At 36.2% G+C, this 14,397-nt stretch overlaps 1 protein-coding gene across 1 annotated transcript in view; it reads right to left on the minus strand.

The window, feature by feature from the left end:
- Window positions 1-14,397, minus strand: part of LOC117572240 (kalirin) — a 53,782-nt gene that overhangs the window by 22,479 nt on the left and 16,906 nt on the right.

Raw genomic sequence — 14,397 nt, forward strand, 5'->3', positions numbered from 1 at the left:
AGTAATGAAAGAATGTGAAAACATTTTGTAAGCCACTCAATTGATTATAATCGATAAGAAGCACATTATAGTGTGTTTATAAATAGCACACAATTTCGAAAAAGAGCTATAAACACACTCGCTGCTCGTTGTGAAGGTTTCAATAATTGGTGTAGCAAACAAATTAATCGATTTGCACAAATCAATCAAAATAGTCAGCTTAAATTATTAGTGTGCATTTTTAAATGGAAAATTGAACTGTTATCTAAAAGTCGTATACACAATGATTTAATCGATAGATGAGTGATAAAAAAAGTCAAACTTTGGTGTACAATTTTTACATTTTGCGCAGATTAAATTGTGAATTTTTAAATCGAAAAAGTATACTAGATGGTATCTAAAAGAAGTATAATTTGTAGTCATTGAAGCTGCGCAATATTTGTAATGCTTTGGTGCACAATTTAGACAGACTAAAATGCGAATTAATAAATTGAAAAAAATATACTATTTTGTTATTCAACTTTTTGATTCAGATTAGTGAAAAGTGAAAAGAAATGGAAATCTATTTGACTGAATCTGTCAAATATTTATATGCTAAAAAGTCATATTTACATTTTCTGATCCTTAAATTATTAATGTGCATTTTTATGTCGAAAAAAGCATTACTTAGTTATCTAAAAGTTGTAGTCGCAAACAAAGTTATTTTTTGCTATTCATTTGACACGCTTCATATACATCATCATTATTGGGATTGTTTAAATCGAAGAAGTACTATCTAAAAGATGTTGCAACATTTGGAGTCTATGATGTAAGCAAAAAGTAGAATTAGATGAGAAAAAAAGAAGTTCTGCTTTGAGGCAAAAGTCACTTAAGCTACAAATATTTTGTAGGAATATGTGAGTTTCATAATCTTTAATTTGTTAAAGTACATTTTTATTTTTAAAAAGGGTATTGTAACTTTGTGCTTTCTTTCTTGTTATTATTATCTATTATTCAGTTAAGAGATCAATGATATAACCAACAGATGAGTGAAAAATGGAATTTCTACTGGTTATGAAATATTTGTAATATATGTTATATTTTATTTTGGCACCAAAGTGCACTTTAATAAAAGTTATTTATATATAGAGAGAATCGTGTCATAAATATGTATTAAGCATCTGGGCGCACGTGTCAGCTGCTGCCACATACATATAACACCTGGCAAAGTGGCAAGTGGCAAGCTCGCATTGAGTCTCCCTCATGGGAGCAACAAATGAAATCAACTTCCATCAGCAGCAAAAGCAGCAGCTTAGTTCATTATGGTCGCCTCGCTGACTTGCTTCACCTTTACATATATAAATACTATAGAATGTTGTGTGTGCGAGTGTGAGTGTGTTTTGTGTTATCAGGGCACATCCACAGCGACAATAATATGAAGCAGAGTGGCCCAAGTTGCCTGCCAGGCAACGAACCAACCAACCAGCCAGCCAGCCAGCCAGAGAAGCTGCCTTAAGAAGCAGCGCGTCAGCTGTTAATTAAGCGCCACTGACACGAGCTCATGTACGTGAGTGTGTGTGTGTGTGTGTGTGTGTGCGTTTGCTTGTGTGTGTGAGTGTGTTTATACATATATTGCACGTTTCCGCTTGTAATGCAATTAGTCGAAAAGTTTTCAGCGTACCAAGTATTAAAACTTTTCAACAACAGTTTGTCAGCGAGAAGCGACAGAGAGAAGGCAAAGAGAAAGAAATTCTACTGAAAATGGTACGAGTATTTTTCTCTCATCTCTCATCCTTCTCTCTCTCTCTCTCTAAAAGAAAGCGAAAGCGCTATTAAAAGTTGCTCCTCGGCACACGCCCCCCAAAAAATGCTTTGACTTTGGCTTTTGACGTGACACAATTTGTTGGGTGGCGTTGAAAAAGGCAAATAAATCAGAGCCAAATGTTGCCTCCGACAAGACAAATGTCTAACGCTTTTAGTCAAATGATATGCAAGGCAACGCAAGTCGAAGGCAAGGCAAGGGCAAAAGTCAAAAGAAAGCGCTTGTGACAAGGGTGAAACTATTTCAATAATTGCTAAAAGGCTGCCAACTGCATTATACGCAATATTACGTATACGCAACGTTGGCGCAAGCACAAGCTGCCATCATCATCATCGTCAACATCAACATCAACGTCAACGTCATCATTATCATTCTCGTTTACTGCCATTTAACACTCACTGCAAATGGCTGCAGTCACAACACACACACACATACTCATATACACTAATAAGCTGTCATTAGACTGTGTGGAAGTGCACACATGGCGAATGCGCACTTTCGCTTTGGCTAACGTTTTGATTTTGATGAATTCTGAAGTGCATTTACGAGCAGTGCACAGAAACACAGACAATCAGCGTGCAGCGAGCAATTTCGTTTAAACGGCAGTCAAAATTTGATTGCGTTATCGATTCGCTGAGTTTTAACCACAGCTACAAAAATTTGCATTTCCCCTTTTGATGGAATAACTTGCAAGAGAGCTTTCAACACGTTTTCCGCTCTTCAATTAAATTAATTTCGGACAATTGCAGTGACTCGTATTTCGCCTTTTTGGATTAACACCCACTCGGTTTGTAGCTTCAAATTAAATTTATCTGCATTGTGCAAGGATCGTCGAGCACACACACAAAGCACAACATGAAGTCTTTCATTAAAATAATGAAAGGATATTTTCTGGGCGTATTACTTGGCTGGCTGACGACGTTGCCATGGCTTACATATTTTAAAGCGTTTTGCAATTTTCATGCTGCAAAATGCAATCAGCGACTGCCTTGTTAAGCTGGCCTGGCTACAAAATCTCGCCGCCTCTGCGTGTTGCCTTGAGTTGAGCTGAGTTGAGTTGAGTTGAGTTGCGTTTCATATCCGTTTTTCCTCTACATAAAATAATTAACGTAGCTTACACACAGTTTTGTGTTGGCAACAGTTGCGCATTTGCATAGTTAATCAACGTGGCACACAGTAAATGGAATAATAATAAGAAGGATGTAATAACGAAGATAAGAGTTAAGAGAGAGAGAAAGAAGTTAAAATTCTCCACATAAATAAAACGAATTTAAAGTCGAGTCTGAAAGAGTTTTAGTACGTCAAACAATAAAGAATTTTATAGCAATTGCAGCTGGAAGCAGCACAAAACTCAACTCAAGACTTTGCCCCATCAATATTCCCAGCTTGAAATATAACTGTGCGATTTTCCGTCGGTTTTCTCAGCTGCGCAATAAACGCGCGGCGCTGCTTTTAATTATTTTCCATCAAAGTTTTTGTCTAAAAATATTCATGCCAATCTTTTGCCGAGTTGGAACCTTTATTTATGCGGAAATTCGATTGAGAAACTTTCTGCGGCTGGCTTTGGCCGCCCCAAAATGAGAAATTGAAAACGCATTTGCATAAGAGACCGCCGAAGATAGCTAAAGATGGGTAGGCAGGCAGTCAGTTTAATAGATAACAGAGAGTTCAAGGGGAAGAATGTAGTGCAACATTGGTTTGAAATTAAGTCATCGAAATTGGAGTAAAGTTTTTGTCAAATTAAAGTCTTTGACAAGGACACGTTTCAAATTCGACTTCCGAGTGAAAGTTCTAGCTAGCTGTAGCAGTTTTCAATGTGTGTGTGTGTGTGCTGATTACATGACCGATAACAATACACACAACACACAACACACAATGCAAAAAGGCAACAGCGAACACAAAAAAAGGACTAAACAAGGACTAGACGACACAACGCGCTGTGTGCGTAACTTGAGAATATAGCAAGCAAACACACACATGGTAACGGAGCCGCCTTTGACGACCCGGAAAATGTGCTTTTCCCCGAAGCGAAAAGAAAAGAAAAATTGGTAAAGCGATTTGGCAAATGCTCATGTTATTATTGATGGCAGCATGGTTTGCTTCCCTTACTTCAAGCAAAACGCACAAGATTGGCAGCAAAAGATGCCTGAAACTCATGACTTTGCTGCCGAGCCTTTTATGGGCCATAATAAAAACACAATTGCAGCGCACAGTTCTCCCTTCTTAATAAAAAATAAAAATAAAGGAAGAAACGAAAGCGAATCGCTCTCTTAAAAAGTCACCAATTGTTGGGGTCATTAAAAATGACAGCGGGGAGACTTTGTTTTCCCTCTCCTGTTTGGTTGTCAATTCGAATTACAAACATCATTTAACTGATTGCAAAATGTGATGAAAAGCGCTTTAAAATGTCCCACAAAATGTATCGTCTTAAGTTAAACGCAATTTAAAGCTAAGCATATTTCACACAAACAAGCTTAAATTAAGCAGTTATGCGGCTTGTCAAATTATTTGTCCAATTGAGCATAAAAAGATGAAAAAGCTTTAAAGAAGTGCAAAATATATTTCAGGCTAAAAATATGTCACTTTGTCGAATGAAAGTTGCTCATCAAATAATCATTACTTTAATAGTTTTTCTTTAGTATTTTAATAAATATGTTCACATGATTTTATGGCTTGTGGCTTCAAAATGAATAACATTGAAGATGTAGAGCTGGCAATCTTTAAATTATATTATCACAAATAACTTGTCAACTTTTGAAATAAAACTTGCTTATTTAATAATCACGGTTTCACCGCTTTGCCAAATTGATGTTGGCATGATTTTATGGCTTAAATCAAACGGAATAAAATTGTTATTTAGATTATTAGATTGACTACATATTCCATCTTAATTCAATAACCTTGACCACTTATTCAATCAATAATCATTATTTTCACCACTTGATATAGTGTTTTAATAAATAAAAATACTGACACAATTTTGTGACTTAAATCAAAGTGAACCAAATTGTACATAAAGAGCTGGCAATCTTTAAAGGGCAAAATATATTTGAAATATGAAATTTGAAATATGACAACTTATTCAATAAAAGTTTTCTCAACAAATATTCATTGCTTTAACAGTTTTGCTATAGTTATATTAATAAGTTTGTTGATATGATTTTATGTCTCAAATGAAACTGAATATAATTGAGTTAGAAGAACTGGCAATCCCTAAAGAACCAGAATATATTTGAGACTTATAACGTGATAACTTATTTATTCATCAAATAATCATAAGATTAACAGCTTTTCTATAGTCATTTTAAACAAGTAAGAAAGCTACAGTCGAATGTACTCGACTATGAGATACCCGCTACCCATTTTGAATAAAAGCAATATATTTTGCGGTATTATTCTCAAAATATACCGAATATACTGCAAAAAATACTAAAAATATACCAAATTGTATATGTGGTATATCGATATAGTACCGCATTCAAAATATACTATAGACGGCACAATATACCAGATTGTCGGCCAAAACAACTCAGACCCCTAGTAAGTAGGCGTTTTTGCCCATTCAAAAGTATTTCTTTAATAACTTCCACAATTTTTGTCTGATCGCAACCAAATTTTCAGGGATCATAACTACTATAGTTATTACTGTATATACTAAAATTCGTAACTCTAGCTTTAAAATTACGCTTGTTATTCGATTTTTTTGATTTGCAGGGGCGGAAGTGGGCGTGGCAAAAATTTAAAACAAACTTGATTTGCGTGCAAACATAACAAATGCTGTCGAAAAAAAATTATAGCTCTATCTCTTATAGTCTCTGAGATCTAGGTGTTCATACGGACAGACGGACAGACGGACGGACGGACAGACGGACATGGCTATATCGTCTCGGCTGTTGACGCTGATCAAGAATACATATACTTTATAGGGTCGGAGATGCCTCCTTCTACCTGTTACATACATTTCCTGCCGGCACAAAGTTATAATACCCTTCTACCCTATGGGTAGCGGGTATAAAAATGTGTTGGCATGACTTTATGGAGTAAATTAATGTGAATAAAAATCTGATTAAAAAGAAATGCAAACTAAACATGTGGCAACTGATTCCCCAAAAGTTGCTCATCAAATAATCATTAAAGTTAACAGCTTTGCTATAGTGTTTTTATATAATTTTGATGGCCCCAAATTATGGCTTAAATTATTATGAATAAAAACGCTTTGATTGCTTTTAGTTAACCAAAAGTTAATAGCATTATATGCAGCTTTTAATTGCTATTTTGAACATTCATAAGTTTTATGATACTGACTGTTTAATAGTGATGTTAAAAAATCAAAATAATTTTGTTTATTAGCATGATTTATATTTATAATTTTTATATTTTTTATATTTAAGAGAAAATAAAACAATTTGCCAGTTTAATCGCAGCTATCAGATGTTATTTATTCAATTATTTGATGCCAGAATAATATGATTTTCTGCGAGACTAGTGCGCTGGCAAAAACAAATCAATTAACTAAGTCGATAATTTCAGTAATTGTGAAAATGCCTCATTAGACACATAACTAAATCACAAACACACACACATACACACACAGACAGAGAACTGTCAAAGAGACAGGACAAGTTGTATGTGCACATACATATATATAAAACATAAACGTCTATTATTCAATTAACTAGGACTCTGTGGGCGTGGCAAAAAATGCTTGTTGGGTGGGGGAGGTGGCTGGGAGGTTCACTTAACATCAATTACATTGTAACGAAACAGCCAACAACATGACCAAACAATGGGAGACCCCAAGAGGAGGAAGAAACAAGAGAAATGAGAGGGAGAGAGGAAGAACGAAGTGAACACATTCCTGTTACCTAGTGTGGTATATATATTGTAGGGGCGGGGGGTGACCCACTGTGGTCTCTGATAATTGTGTGACAGCATGTTAACACCAGTAGACCACACATTTCTCTCTCTGTGTGTGTGTGTGCTGTTGATGTGTACTGAATGAAAGTCATTTACAACGCAAATCGAATAATATTCTAAATAAATTACGTGCAAATATGACATGATAGATAAGGAAGGCCTCCTAGCCTAGCCTAGCCCTTTTTTTCTCTCTCTGGTTTGGATGGGGAACTGGTTAATGCACTCAGTCAGACAAAAGCATGTACAGCAATTAGAGAATCATGTTAGATAAGCACACACACACATTGTGATAAATGATTGACTTCCGTTTTGGCTTTCAAACAAAATGCTTATTGATTAACAACAGCAGCAGTCCTTGTCAATCGATAGCTAGGCGACTTGTAGGCGTATTTTATAAAAGAAATATGAAAATTGTGCTCTGAAAAATGTGCTATAGAAATATGTGGGGAACGCAGACTGTGACATGTTTTCATTTAGATAAAAGCATTTGACTTAAGTTGGCTTGCCGCTGGCATTTAAGAGTGTGCCAGCCAAGAGGATATGCAGCAGCAGCAGGATATGTAGTCAAGCAGTGTGCAAACAAAACCAAGAGCAGGCAACATCGAGGCTTTGGTTGCGGGTCAGCCCAAATGCTGTTGGGCTTAAAAGTGTGGATGACTCCCCCCAACTGCTTTCGCTCTTCTCTCTCTCTTCTGCTCGCTCGTTATCTCGTAATCAATACACTGAAGAGGAAGGCACAAAAACACACACAACACACACACACAACACTTGTTGGCCAACGGCTGTTGGCCGCTTCTCTATTGATGGCAACGGACTAAAAGATGATAGATGTGGACCCGGTTTTGACCCAAAGCCTAAACTCATTTGACTCATTTAAGTTTTTTTCTTTTTTTTCGGTGAAGAGCGGCTTTTGTTCGAAACCGTTTTTGGCTGCAAGCAATTGTGATGGATATGTGTTGTAAGTGGGCAAGAAGCCCAGTCAATAGCATCAAGCATTATTGCCCTGCAGCCAAGACTCAACGACGTCGACTGTCATATAAGCTTAAGCTGGGGCTTTGCCATAGTTATATCTATGCTTAAGTATTTACAACGCAATTGTAACTGTATACAGTTGATGATAGCTATGTATCTGTATCTGTATATGTATCTGTAAGTGTGTATCTGTATCTGCAACTAACATGGTAGTTAAGTTTTGCTTTGGCATTTTGCATTGCGCGTCTAGTGACGATTTGCTTACAAATTGTTGCTATTTGCTTTTGTTGCCTCTTCTCCTTTGCCTGGGATGTTTTCCTTTTTATACCCGGTACCCATAGGGTAAAAGGGTGTTAAAAACTTGTGTGTAACAGGCAGTAAAAGAATAAGAGACTAAAGGAAATTGAGCTATGTTATATCAATATACTAAATTTCTATATATTTCAGTATTTTTTCAGCATAAGCTAACTTTTTAGTAGTATATACTATTAATATATTAAATGCACATTTCGGTATATTTAAGTATTTTTGGTATATAAGTTGGTATATTTAAGTGACAATATCGCATTGTTTAGCTTTTATTAAAAAAACGAGGAATGAGTAGCACTTTTTATACCAAATATACATTTCAATATTTCAGTATTTTTTGGCATAAGCTATACTTATATGCAGCATATACCAATATATCGAATACACCTTTCGCTATATTTCAGTATTTTTGGTATATAAGTTGGTATATTTAAGTGCAATGTTTAGCTTTGAAAACGAGAAGTGAATAGCAGTTTTTATACCAAATATACATTTCGGTATGTTTCAGTATATTTGCGGTATATTATTTTGGTATATTTAAATGATGATACCACAATATTTTGCTTTATCGCATGAAGTGAATATCTCTTGTTATATCAATATACATTTCGGTAAGCTTCAGTACTTTTTCGCTATATTTAAATGATAATACCGCACCGTTTTACTTTCTTTAAGAACGAGTATCGGGTATCTTATAGTTGAGCCCGTTCCACTGCGGCTTTCTTACTAGCTGTTTTTCTTCAGCCATTCAGCACAATTTGCATATCATTGTTGGCCAAGACAAGAGCAAAAGTGATAGCGCAGCAAAGAGACTGGGATTTGTGGGTGTAAGCGTATGCCACCGCCTGCTGATGCTGCTGCTGTTGCTGCCATAAACCCAGTTAACAACAAAAACTACTACTACTGCTACAAGTTAACAAAAAAAAAAAGAAAGAAAGCAACGGTACATACAAAACTACTACAAAACACAAACAATGGCAGCCAGAGATGCTGCACGTCGTTGGCTAAGTATCTGCTTCTTTTGCTACGGCTTTTTATTATACTCTCACTCGCTGGGCAAACAATAAAAATAGAGTACTTGCCATTTGCCAGACGTTTTGGCATGGCGTGGCGTTTGCTAAATTTAAGCTAATAAATTAAATGTTGGAGATAAAAGTAATGCTGATGACGATGATATGTGGAAATGTGGCTTTTGTTTACTCCTTTTGTTCGCTGCTCGAGAGTTCAATTTATATTTGAACTTTAACCATAAAAGTTGAACCTTTAATTTCTTAAAGTGAATAATCTTATTTGAGCTTCAGACTAATTCAAGTTATTGTCTCTTATTTTATTTAATTTGAATGTAAAGTTGCCATTCTCCCTCTTTACATTTCTCTTTCAATTATTGCAATTTTGTATTTATTTAAAATAGTCAATAAATCTGGTTTATTAGTAGAATTAATAAACTTTTGAAATAAACCAATTTCCATTTATTTAAAATAGTATATTTCAGTAGAATAAAATACTAATTGCCAGTTTATCTTAATAATATATTTGAAAAGTGCATTTAATATACAACAATATAATATTTGAAATAAATGGCAATTGGTTTATTAATACAGTATATTTGTTCTAGTGATCAAACAAATTTATTGACGACTGAAGATAAATTAATGTTTCAGTAGAATAAATATATTTATAAGTCAGTTTATTTAAACTGACAATTGGTTTATTTAAATAGTGCATTTATTCTACTGAAATATATTGCAATTGGTTTCTTTGATTAGTATATTTATTTAGAATTCATTTGAGCTTCCAAATACTAAATCGATATGAATATTTGCTCTAATTTTTAGACACTTTAATCGAAAACAAACTGTGATAACAATTCAGTATTTAATTCTTGTTATTCGACATTCATTGCTGCAGAAATATTTCGGCTATTTTTCAACAGCAATTTCCATGCTAGTGAAAACTACATTGTTTTATCTCCGCATTTCAGCACATTCTACATCCGATGTTTATCTCTTGATACCCTATGACAGCTTGAAGAGACAGAGCATTGCATATGCCACACAGTTGCTTTACACATATTTCTGTTGTGCTGTGTCCTTTTTGAGTGTGTATGTGTGTGTGTTATGCAACATTTTTACGTTAACGGCTGTTGCTGCGTCGTCAGTTGTCGCTGTTTTGGTTTGTTGTTGCCTCTGCCTCTGCTTTTATATTACTTATTTTTCTCTATAAGAGTGAGTGTGTGTGTAATGTGTGTGTGTGGTTGTTGTTGGGAGCAGCACGTGAGCCGTGGCATCGACAGAGTGCAGCTGACAGCAGCGCGACAGTGTTGGAATTTTTGCGTGAAACAAATTTTCGTTTTGAACGACACGTTTTTCACGCTGCTGTGGTTTGCTGCTTCCCGCTGTGCGTTGTGGAAGTGAAGTGGGAGGTGGGGAGGGGGGGTAAGATCCCACCCACACTGCTTGGGATTTATTTGGCGTGTGCGCGCAAAAGTATGCTATAATGGAATGCATAAAGCATACGCCCTGTGAGCCACAACACAACGCTACGCTCAGGCAGCTTTCAATGCTTTCGCCAAGCAAGCAGCAAGCAGCTCAGCGATGCATGCAACAACAGATGAAGAAGATGAAGCAAGCACGACAACGAGACAGAAAAAGAAAGTTAAGAGGGAACTTCGTTTCGCAAAAAAAAAATATATATATATAAAAGTTACTCAAATATTTTCGGCACTGGCATTTGCAAAAAGTATTTCTCTTCTTTTCCTGCTGCTGATGTTGCTGTTGCTATGTGCGACAATGAAATTTAATACAATTTCATATTTAAGAATAAAAGTTTTTTCTGCTGCTGCTGTTGCTGCAAGCGGAGAATGCAATCAAGCCACAACAAAAGAAACAAACTTAAATGCTGCATAAATTTATTAAAAGCCACATAAATTGAGTAAAAAGCAAAAGTCAAAGAGGCGAGAGACACGATTATGAACAGGAAGCTGCCTACTAGATGGACAACAGACAACAGGCAACGAACAACGAATAGCGAACAACGGACATTGCCATCACTCAACACCAAATTGACAAAACATGTTAGCAGCAGCATCATGGGAGTCAAAGGGAAAAGGAAGTGGCGGAAAGTGGGAGACAAGGTCAGCACACACACAATGCACTGACAATGAGCAGAATGATGATGATGATAAGCTTTTACATGGCTTGATGAAGTGATAAATACATTATGTGAGCCCAGTTTACTTGGACGCTGTCAACGCTGATTGGCCGCCCCGTTTGATATATTATATACAGCAAGCAAACCGAAAAGGAAAAGAGAAGCAGGAGGCAGGCTAAGAGAGAAGTGCAAACGGTGATGACAATAATTGAAGCGACTTGAAGCAAATAAATTAGCGCACAACACACAGCGTATGATTAATGTGCTTATTAAAATGACAGTGCGAATGCGTGCGTGTGTGTGTGTGAGTGGGCGTGTCGAGAAGCCACAGTCAAGGGGTCAATAACATTTTACAATCAACTGGGGAGCAACTAAAACATATAGAAACTATAAATAGTTAGCCGCAAGCAGCAACAACAACAACAACTACATTACAAAGCACTCTCTGGAGAACTGAACTGTCAAATAAGCCCGGAGCATAAAAATTGATCTAATCTTTAAATGCCACTAAACGTGTTAAAGGTTACACACAAATACAAATACAAATACACACACACCTACGGCAAGCAAGCAAGTAATAAATGTTTAATTCATCGGGGAATTTTTCGGTAGGAATCGAATTGCTCAGCAAAAATTGCCAAGAAATTGACAATCGATGAAAAATTGTTTACAATTGGCGCACGATTTCTTTTTAAGTGGCAAGCAAAACAAGCTAAGAGTGATGGATGAGGAAGATACTCTGCAATTTGATGGGTAATCTATTTAACAATTATATAGAGATATTTTCAAACATTTCAGTTTAAAAATCTTAAAAAAGTTATTCAAGAAATAATTGTATATGGCTGCAGCTGTCGTAGATTAGTTGGAAATCTAGTATATTTTGTATTTTATGGTATATTTTAAATGTAGTAGTATTTCGACATACAAAATATTGATTTTAGTATATAAATTTGGTATATTTGAACATAATATCGTGCTTCAATTAAGAAAAGAGTCTAGCAAACATAACAAATTAAGCGTTCTGGACGAGGCATATTGAATGGCAATCTGTTAAAAAAGTGTATAATACTTATTTCTTTTCTAAGAATTTTCTTCGCAATCTTAGCAAATTACTTTGCTCATTAAGACATAGTAAATCAGTAAAGAAGTATATATTGTTTAATATTGGGGAGCTTTTGTGATGGACTAGATAGATGCTCAGTATTAGACATCAACCCAACTTTCGGATTCAAATTTTCAGTTCAATCTTAGCAAATTCTTTTAAAAACTTTTTCTGTCTATAAAATGTACAACCATTTCGTTTTAAGAAAAAGCAAAAGCAATATATTAGACTTATAGAGTTGTTTTGTCTTCAATTTTTAAATTTGGTTTTCATTAAACTTTTAAACTTTTACTTTTTATAAAAATTACAGCGAATTAGTTTGCAACCTAAATTGAAGTAAGAAGAAAATCTGTAACCCGACGGCTAACTTGTTAGACAATTATATGTATGTATATAGATACGTTATCGTCAATCTTCACCTCATAAGTGAAACTTTCAAAGTATTAGTTGGCAACTTAAGTTGAACCAGGCAGAAGATATTCTGTAATACGAAACCAATCATAAAATTATATCTTTTCTTCATCTTACTAAATTCTCCTATCAATACACATTTTTTTTATGAACTACAGAGTATTAGCTATCAAGGTTATAAATAAATAACCTATTATATAATAATATTTCCTTTTTAATCTTAGCAAAGTCTTCTGCTTGTTAGACACACTTTTACTTTTTTATTTTGAAAAGTAACATAGTTAACTAGGTAATACGAAACCTATTATACAATTATAGCTCCTCTTCAATCTTCGCGAAATTCTTCATCTCATTAAGCCACTTTTACTTTCTATAAAATATACAGCGTATTAGCAAATTGTTGGCAGCTTAAACTTTGCACTTGCCGCAGAGGAAACTTTTGCTTTTTAGCCCGCTACAGCTACTTAGCCCGCATAAGATGAGCTCAATTTGATGGCGGCCATAATCTTTACCATAATTATATTATAATCACATGTTCTTTGTCACTCTTCAGAGTAGAGGTAGCTGGGGGAGGGAAGTAGAGGCAACTTTTACCTTGAAGCCACTGTTGCTGGGCTGGCGAAAGAAACGAAACGAACTGGGCGTGTCGATGGTATGTTGACGTGAGAGTGCTCCATGATTGCTGACGGTGCTCGACTGTCGGAACCAAGGCAGCGAGATTTTGCGACGTGGTTTGCGCTGCTGAGGCGTCGCTGCTGCTGCTGTTGTTGTTGCTGTTGTTCCCGTTGCAGTTGCCACCGTGGGGAACGTGAAGGGAGAACGTGACAGCTGTGCTGCCGAAGCCGAAGCACAGGCTGAGCCATTGTTGTTCGCCTGTTTGGGCGATGTGCTGGCATCCTCATCCAAGGTGGATAACGGCGTGTTCTGTGCCGAGTCCGCCAACGAAGGCGATGGCGATGGATCGCCAATGGCAATTGGTGCACTCATTGGTGGCAAGGTTAGCGGTGTGTTTGGCAGCGACACCGCACCGCTGCTTGCCACATCGGTATTGGACTCTCCTCCCGTGTTGAACTTCTCGAGTGGAGTTCGCTTGTTGTTGACGCCATCGGCGGCATCGACGCTGTTCATGCGTTCGTTGAGAAACTTCTTCACACTCTTCATGTTCAAGACTATTTATTTATTTGATTTCTGTTTCTGTTTTTTTGTTTTTCTTCTTCTGTGTTTATAATTTATTTATGCTTCATTTGAGCAATTGATGCTCTGCAAATGGATTTGATTTCGTCGTTTTTATTAATACATTATACTTGTGTGCTTGGTGTTTTTTTTTTTTTGTCAATAAATCCGCGCACAAATCGATATGTTGTCTACGTTCAATGTTTTATTTTTAAACGAGCCACAAAGCAAAAACCCCAAAAACCAAATTGGAACGTTCTGCGTGTGCGTCTGACAGCCAGCGAGTGTGGATGATTGGATTTGCAGTATACATAATCCATGTTCGAGTTCTCGAGCGTGAGAGAAAATAGACACGAGAGCTTGCGATTGAAACGCTGCTGGGCATCCATCCAACCATCCAACCATCCATCCAGCAGAAGCAGCAAACAACATTCAACATTCAGCATCCCAGCCTCATGTCTCTGTCACTCAATCACCTCACTCACTCACTCACTCAATCCTGACATTGCAATTTGTATCTATTACGATTTTTGTCAAACAGTTCTCTGTGTTTTTACATTTTGCTGTTTGTGTTTCAATTAGC

The sequence above is a fragment of the Drosophila albomicans genome, chromosome 3 (genome assembly GCF_009650485.2).
Source record: "Drosophila albomicans strain 15112-1751.03 chromosome 3, ASM965048v2, whole genome shotgun sequence".
In the NCBI taxonomy this organism is placed as follows: domain Eukaryota; kingdom Metazoa; phylum Arthropoda; class Insecta; order Diptera; family Drosophilidae; genus Drosophila; species Drosophila albomicans.